At 36.7% G+C, this 8,867-nt stretch overlaps 1 non-coding gene across 1 annotated transcript; it reads right to left on the bottom strand.

Annotated features, from left to right (window-relative positions):
- Positions 1-413: 413 nt before the first annotated feature.
- On the bottom strand, positions 414-520 carry LOC147343967 (U6 spliceosomal RNA). The gene has a single exon (XR_015155901.1). It is a non-coding gene; the product is annotated as a U6 spliceosomal RNA (small nuclear RNA).
- Positions 521-8,867: the final 8,347 nt, after the last annotated feature.

Raw genomic sequence — 8,867 nt, 5'->3', positions numbered from 1 at the left:
TTGTTTTATTAATTTTTTTGTCAATCACCTATGATGTCAGATCATTTATCCCTTCTATATCTTATCAAAAATATGATAAGATACTTTAGACATGTAGGACCAATCCACCTTTTTTTCCCTTCTGTTTTCCTCCCAAATCTGTTCCTATTCAGTAATGCACACATTTTATATTATATAAAATTTGAGTTTTATCCAAAAGACTTATGAGCCAGTATTTCTTCCCCCTCTTAAAAAACCTCAAATGCAACTTAATTTTTCATGTTCTGTGCATTGTTATATGGAGATCTGACATTATAAGTATTGGTATTCTTCTTTTTAAAAATTTAATGCTTATTTTATATTGGGATATAATTGATTTATAATATCGTGTGTTGCCTCAGGTGTACAGTAAAGTCATTCAGTTATACAAATATTAAAATATGGAACACTTCATGAATTTACATGTCATACTTATGCAGGGGCCATGCTAATCTTTTCTGTATCATTCCAATTCTAGTATCTGTGCTGCTGAAGCAAGCACTGGTATTCTTCCAAATTTATTAATTCTTATTGGTATTACTAGATACTTTGAAATATTCCTTAGAAATTCCCCCCAGCCTCTTTGGATGGTATTTTTGATTCCCAGTTGGATCAAATGTATTGTACAGTTGTCTCTGTGGGCTGTTACTTCTTGGATCCGTGCTTCAGAGAACAGCACACTTCAGTATTGGCCTATTGATCCACTGACAGTGTCAATCACTCTCCAAATACTTATTTTTCCCAAATATAAGATTTTCTAGAATTTAGGAGTGATTCCTCCTTATTAATCTAATCATTTATTCATTCAACAAATATTTGTTGAGGGACTTTTGTATGTAGGTTCTGTAGGAAAGAGCTCTTCTCTTGAATATTAGATACAGTCTTTATGGATGTGCTCTCTATGCCACTGACTTTCCAGTGGGGGCATTTCTTTGTTCTCTCTTCCTCTTCTGTGCACACTTAAAGAGGTGCTACAGGGAAACAGAGCTTCTACTTTTCTTCCAATTTCATACCACATTCTTTTATTGAATGTTCTTTGTAATGGATCTGAGTCCTGACTGTGTAATAAGAGTCTTGGTTTCCTAGCTTTCCTTCTGAATTATTATTACCTCCATCTACTTAGGAAGTCATCCTCTCTGATAAACCAAAATGTTGAGAGGTCCACCCCACCTCTTCCAGCAATGTGGCCACATAGCTGGTATTTGCCACAGAAGGAAGACAAATGTAACACATTCCCTTAAACTGTTTGGAAATAAGCCCCTTGGTTTCTATATATATATTTCTTTTCTTGGTTAGTGTTGAATCTCAAATAGAATTAGCAAGCTTTGTAACTCCCCTTGATAGCTTTTCCTTAGATGACCCTCTAAGTGAACAATTCTCACCTATTTGGTTCAGGCTTTGATCTTCTGGAGTTATAAGAGTTTGCTTTATGTATAAACCACTCCCTTCTCCCACTATCCTGAACTGTTTTCCTCCACAAGGCAATGCACAGTTGGTTGGCAACTGCCAGCAAATAACACCAATTGCCACCAAACTTCTAGCTCCTCAGAGTAACCACTAGATTACAAGAAAATTGCTCACCTTTTCCAACCCACTAGCTTTTGCTGCAAAGACAGTCTACACTGGTCCATTACTAGACTCATTGTTTTAAAATGGCAGCCCATAGAATGAAGAGTTCATTCTATACTGTGGATGGTTGAGATCAGGTAATTTCAGTATATTAGAGACAGAGTTTAAAGAAAATTAGGGAAACGGCTAATACCTTAGTACTTGTTATCAATCTTCTTAAATTTTACCTTGGGAAATTTTTTCTAAAACAAATTTCTGTTGCTTAAATGGACATATGATTCACTTTACAGAAACACTGTGCATTAAGAACTCAATAATAATTCATTGATAGTTTCTTTGAATAAACATTCAACATGTAATATCGTTGAGAGATTTTGTCAAAACATACCAAGTTCAAACTATTTTTGGAGAATCAAAATCACCAGCAGGCACTGATAACTAATGAAAGAAGGTATAATAACGTTCCTTGCCTGAAGGAGTCAGAAATCTCAGATTGTTTTGTAAAAGTGCCTCCCTTTCTCCGGAGAAGGCAATGGCACCCGACTCCAGTACTCTTGCCTGGAAAATCCCATGGACAGAGGAGCCTGGTGGGAGGCAGTACGTGGGGTTGCTAAGAGTCAGACACGACTGAGCAACTTCCTTTTCAGTTTTCACTTTCATGCTCTGGAGAAGGTAATGGCAACCCACTCCAGTGTTCTTGCCTGGAGAATCCCAGGGACGGGGGAGCCTGGTGGGCTGCCGTCTATGGGGTCACACAGAGTCGGACACGACTGAAGCGACTTAGCAGCAGCAGCTCCCTTTCTCAGGTTATATACTGAAGTGAAGTGAAGTGAAAGTCGCTCAGTCATGTCTGACTCTGTGCGACCCCATGGACTGTATCCACGGAATTCTCCAGGCCAGAATACTGGAGTGGGTAGCCTTTCCCTTCTCCAGGGGATCTTCCCAACCCAGAGATCGAACCCAGTTCTCCTGCATTGCCGGCGGATTCTTTACCAGCTGAGCCACAAGGGAACCCCAATACAAGTAGCTCCCGATTGTATCTTTCACTGAATTTTATCATCTAATTGTGTCTTTGTTTCTCACATCTTTTGGCTTATAGTCTCTCCCACCAAAGAAGCCTACTTAGTACCCATTTGAATCTACCTTAGCATTTTCCTCTATGGGATCCTAAAGGGTTGGACACGACCAAATGACTGACATTACTACTACTAGCAATTCCTCTATTACAATAGGAAAAGTAGATCAGAACAAATTAGGAGAGAGTTGTACTCATTTCTGCAGCAATCAACCAAGGCTATGGATAATATTGTCATTTCTGAGCAGAGTCATATGAGGATTCAACTGAACCACAATGCAGGATACAAGTAAAAGAATAATGAAAGACTTTGGTTTGACATTTGAGAAGAGATTTAGTGAAAAGCATAGTAGTTCTTTTGTTTTCTGTATAGTCATGATTGCATGGGTGTGTGCGTGTCTGTGTGTTTCTGTGTGTATATCCAAAGGCATAATTTAGTTTAGGTCTGGGACATTAATGGTAAATATTATAGAGCGAAAATTTTGACTTCATAATAAGGAAACATATTTTGGCAATCATATTTCCTGGAAATGAAGGAGGCTGCCTCCTGAAGTAGTGAATTGTATGTTTTGGAAGATGCTGAAGTGGATTCATAGATCCACAGCTGTGCTGCATGATCTCAAAGGTCATCTACCAGTTCCTCCTTACACACACACACACACACACAAACCACTAACTGCTTCCACACATCTTATTCTGAGAAAATCTAAACAGTACTGGGACAATAGATGGTTCTTACTAATTGGATAATCATGATTATGATGTTTTGTGTTTTAGTTATTGCTTTTTAAAAGAAAGGGTTGTATATGTATAAAATATCAGTACTTAATTCATGTTTGATGGAAATACCCTGATAATCTGGAAACATAATTATTATACTACTTCTTTTTATATTCTAACTCTGTAGGACTGATTTTAAGAATATTTTCTTGATCTTTCTACCATGGTCAATTCCCGTTTGACTATTTGAAATAGATATTATGTTGAATTAATACTTAAGTCTATTATTACTATGCTGATAGATATTCCCTGCTACATTCATAATTTCAGTTTGCAAGAAAATACAAGTGATTGTCCTGATATATGTCTATTGTACCCTGCAGTTTTGTTTTTGTATTTCAAACAACATAGAGTCCCAGGTTTCCTTCTCTGCCTCAAGTCTTATTCAAGGCATCTTCTATCTCTTTTCCTCTCCTATTTCTTTTATATTTAAAAAATGGCCTTTCAGATGTTTCCTAATTGCTTTCTTCTTTCTACAAAACCAGTGTGAGGAAAAGAAAATATGTGTATTATTGGTAACTAGCATGTACTTCCTGATCTGATGGGCTTCCCCACTCCCCATGAATAAAGTTAGGGAGCAAAGTAGATTTTTAACTGAGACCACAACTGGTCTCCAGTTTAAGTGATCTATTGGCTTGCCCTGCCTTTTGAAATTGTTTTGCTTCATTTTAAACTAAAGTAGCCCTTACTGACAAAGTCAAGCTGTACCAAACCTCAGGCCAATTAAAACCACCAGTACACAAACTCACACTTGGTATTTGTAAAAGGGACTTGGTTCTTTCAGAAGAAGATTTTGAGTATTCAATTTAATATTTACTCGGAATGACACAGGTTGTCTGCGGAAGTACCTGCAGTCCCTTCCTGCTTCTGCTGTATCTTTAAGAAGGAACACAGGGATGAGCAGGTTTCAGTTTGGCAGATCATCTCCTCTCCTCGTGGAAAGCTGGGGGAGGAGCCCTTCAATGACTTATCGGAAGTTTGCTCTTGGACTTTTAGGTCTGAAATTATGCTTGTTATATACACCATTTGGTTAAAATTTACTGTAATTTTTTATGAGTTTGAGTTTAATTACTCCTCAGTGTGTGAATTATATTCTTTGTCTTTAATCCTAATTTATTAAAATGCTCTTTAGAAGGTATAGTTGAGCAGCAGAAACATTTCATTTCATATATCACCATTTAAAAAAAAATAATGTATTACCGCATACATACATTTAATGTATTACCACATACATACGTTTAATACCAAAAAACAACACTCACACACACACACACACGTGTGTGTGTGTGCAATGCAGGAAATGTGGTTTCAGTCCCTGGGTTGGGAAGATCTCCTGGAGGAGGGTGTGGCAACCCACTCCAGTATTCTTGTCTGGAGAATCCCATGGATGGAGAAGCCTGGTGGGCTAGGCTCCGTAGGGTGGCAAAGAGTTGGACACAACTGAAGCAACTTAGCATGCACACACACACACACACACACACACACACACACACACGCATACATATATATACACTGGAAAAAGAAATGGTTACCTACCCAAGTATTCTTGTCTGGAGAATTTCATGGACAGTGGAGCCTGGTGGGCTATGCATGGACACCAAGAGTTGGACACTACTGAGCGACTAACACACACACGTGTACATATATTTATATACATGTATACACACATTTATATATATATATGTATATCTGAATCACTTTGCTATTCACCTGAGGCTACCACAACAATGAAAAGTAAATATACCTCAATTCAAAAAATTGTTTAAAAATGGTAAATATGTCATAAGAAAAATGCAAACTTAAAAAACCACTGAGTGAAGTTGGAAGCAGATCCTATCCCACTATGAACCTGTGCCAGAATCTTGGCTGCAGTCTTGTGAAAGGTGTGGAGCAGCAGGACTCAATTAAGCTATTCCTGAGTCACAGAAAGTGTGAGAAAATAAATGTGTTCTATTTTATGCTTCTGTGTTTTAGGATAATTGGTTACGTAGCGATAGTTATCTGGTACAGACTATATCCTCAACCATGTTCTTAGTTATAGCTTCCTTCAGGTCTCCTGAGAGGTTTTTGTTTTCTGTACCTTTTAAGCTTGAACATGCATCCAGGTATAACTTCATCCTTATAATTTCATCCCTGTAAATATAAAACTGTATTTATATTCTTGATATGTTTTTAAGTTTTTATTACCACTGCAAGTGTTAGATATATTCTGAATTACTTGCTGACGGAGGCACTGCCATTGGACATGAAGTACAGTAACAGATCATTTTTCTGATATTCAACTCTTTGGAGATGGTCAGAAAAGGTCCACAGCCAAGACTGTCCTTAATTACAGTTTATGTAAAGCCTCCTCTCTGGACCTTTTTCAGTCTTACCCGCTGTCCCTCCCCTTCTCCTTTACTCCTCTTTCTGCTTCCTTACCTTCTTCCTTTCTTTCCTTTCCTCCCTCAATTAACAAATATTCACCTAGTGCCCATGATGAAACAGGTAATATGTAAGAGTCGGGGAGCTGTGGGTGATGAACCTAACTACATACGATCTCTGCTCATGTGGAACTTGTAGTCTGTTGGGAGGGTTGACTGTTAATCCCATTATTGTTTTAGGGAATGTTTAATAACCAACTGATATAAGCATTCTGAGGAAAAGCAACAGATCCTAGAAGTTAAGAGGGAGGGCTCTGAGTTGCCTTGATTTGAATCCTATGCCCAATGCTCCCTAGTTTTGTGATTTTGTACTTGTGCCTCAGTGTCTTCATTTGTAAAATGAGAATAATAGGGTCTGTAAAACAAGGTTGATGTGAGTATTAAATAAGTTAATTCAGGTAAAATTCTTAGAAGAGAATTTGGCGCATAGTAAGTACTCAGTAACTGAAGGATACTTAACAAAGGAATTTGACCTTGATGTAGGTGTGGAAGTCCTTCCTGAGGAAGTAAGGCAGGAATTTGAAGCCTGAGGTGTAGCTCCTATCTCTAAGGTCATAGTGGATTAAAAGAAATTAGTGGACAATTCTCACCTGTTAGTGATTAATTTCCTAGCCTGTAGAGTGATAGTAGATAACAGGAGAGGAGATACAAGCTATATAAACTAAGCACAGGAACAAAACACATAGAAAATTCTGAATTATTAATATCTTACCTAATGAAATAAGGCAGAGGCTGTATATTAGCCTTGCAGGCATCACTATCAGAATAAATTATTGTCTCAATAGGGTACACTTAGTTACAAATGACAGGCAACCCAGCTCAAAACCAATATGTTTCTTGCACGACACAGTTATAATAAAAAGGGAAAGAGAGACACAAATGCAGAGAAAGAAAAAATTTGATGAATGGTTTGATTTAGCTACTCGATGTCATTCCAGGCTGGTAGTCTTTACTTTGCTCTTTTCTGCCTTCTAGTCTGTAACAGAAACCCTAACAAGGTGGTTTCAAGGTGGTTTCGAATATGGCTACTCTTACAGTTGAACTGTGGCTGTTAAGTCCTGGTAACTAACTTCTGGGACATCATCCACTATATGCAGAAAGATTTAGGAAGTTTTCGCTTAGAAATCCCAAGGAAATACCTTCTGTATTCTCATGGGTCCAAATGGAATAGAAGCATGACTGTGAAATGAAAGTGTGGGGATAGCATGTATAATACAGATGCCTGAGATCCCAGCCTCCCATCTCTATGCCAAAGAAGGTGGGAGTGGGAGATATAGCCCCCCAAGCCTGGATGCCATGCTATTTGGGAGAGTGGGGCATACATTTTAGGGCATAAATCCTTGGGGATGTACTTGTAATGTCATCACGCTAATGTCCACAATGATAACTTTGAATTATATAAGGAAATATATAAGTCAATGACAATAAATATAATTCAGGAAAAAAAATCCATCTGAATTGCTTAAAATTTTGCTTAAATGTGGGAACATTTTAGCTAATTTAGATATTCACATAAGTGAAATATTATGTTTCCTGTCAATATATCACAGATATATTTCATTATTCTTAGTTAGGTCTTGCATGAGAAATTCTTGAGAATATTCTTGCCAGTAGGAATATATGAAGCAGTGAGAATGATTTCTTTTATAACATATCTAGTTATTCCTAGAAATAGCATGGTGCTAGTGACCTCAAAAACCTTAAATAATGACAGTTCCCATGTCCAATATGATCTTAATTTTTTAGCCTATGATATTTAGTTAAATTGAATTAAATAGCTCTCAGGTATGGAGAAAGTTTGACAAAATTAGACATAAATTTATAGGTAAAAGAATATATATATTCAAAGAAAGAGTTACTTGCGAGTTTTCTTTGCCTTTTAAAATGAATTTAAAGTTGACTGGACATTTGGTAGGAAAATATGCAATAAGAATAAAGTGCTATAAAGGAGGCAGGGTCATTTATGAGAGAAAAGGTTAATTAGCAATGAATAAAAATACATTAGGGTCATGGGGAACCGATTCAGAAGCAAATTTCCAATTGCCATAATTGTCTCTTTGGTGGCCAAAATTCCATACATGCTGCACATAAACACATTCATTTTTAAATGTTAAACAGTTCCAGAGTTATTTTAAAAAGATATTTTTTCAACACATGTAGAAGTTTAAAGTTACAGCATTATGAAAATATCCCTTGGTATAGATTCATGTGTTTATCATTTACTGTAGGAATATTTGTGCCCCCAGCTCTTTGTGAGGAGTATTTAGGTGGTCTAGACTGAGTATTTCATATCTACGGGAAATTTTAATTTGCTAAGGAAATTTTTCAAAAACATTAAAGTTAACACAATCTTGGTATTTCTGACTTACATTGAATTAAGCTGTTTCAGAGAATGAATAAACAGAACATTTTCTACTGTAATGTGCTCACTCAGTCGGGTCCAACTCTTTGTGATCCCATGGAATGTAGCCCGCCAGATTCCTCTGTCCGTGGGATTTTATAAGCAAGAATACTGATGTGTGGCATGCCATTTCCTTCCAGGGGATCTTCTTGAAACAGGGATTGGACCTGCATCTTTTATGTCTCCTGCATTGGCAGGCAGATTCTTTACCACTAGTGCCATCATAAAATATAATTATAATTGTAAGTAAAAGTAAAATTATTAAGACTTTTCTTATTTTTCTTTGAAAAAATTTACATTTATAGAAGGACAGTTTTTTTTTCTTTTATGCCACCTTCCTATCTCTACTATTCTCTTACTTTGTATATTAGAAGTAACTTCAAGTTTTGCAATTTTCATTTAATTTGAACAATTTTCAACTTCCCTAAAAGTTTTAAGAATTTTGAGAGCAAATTACCCCATCACATCTAAAATCTTGAGTGTGTATTTCATCAAATCAAGAACACTCTCCAAGACAATACAGTGTAACCATCCAAATCAAGAAATCAACACTGATATGACTATTGTCCAATTTACAGATCTCATTCAAATTTTGCCAAGT

The sequence above is a fragment of the Bos grunniens genome, chromosome 26 (assembly GCF_055505025.1).
Source record: "Bos grunniens cultivar Pamir isolate PY7600 chromosome 26, Bosgru_T2T1.0, whole genome shotgun sequence".
In the NCBI taxonomy this organism is placed as follows: Eukaryota; Metazoa; Chordata; class Mammalia; order Artiodactyla; family Bovidae; genus Bos; species Bos grunniens.
Note: the sequence above shows the minus strand (reverse complement) of the source record. Positions and strands in the feature narration are given on the sequence as shown.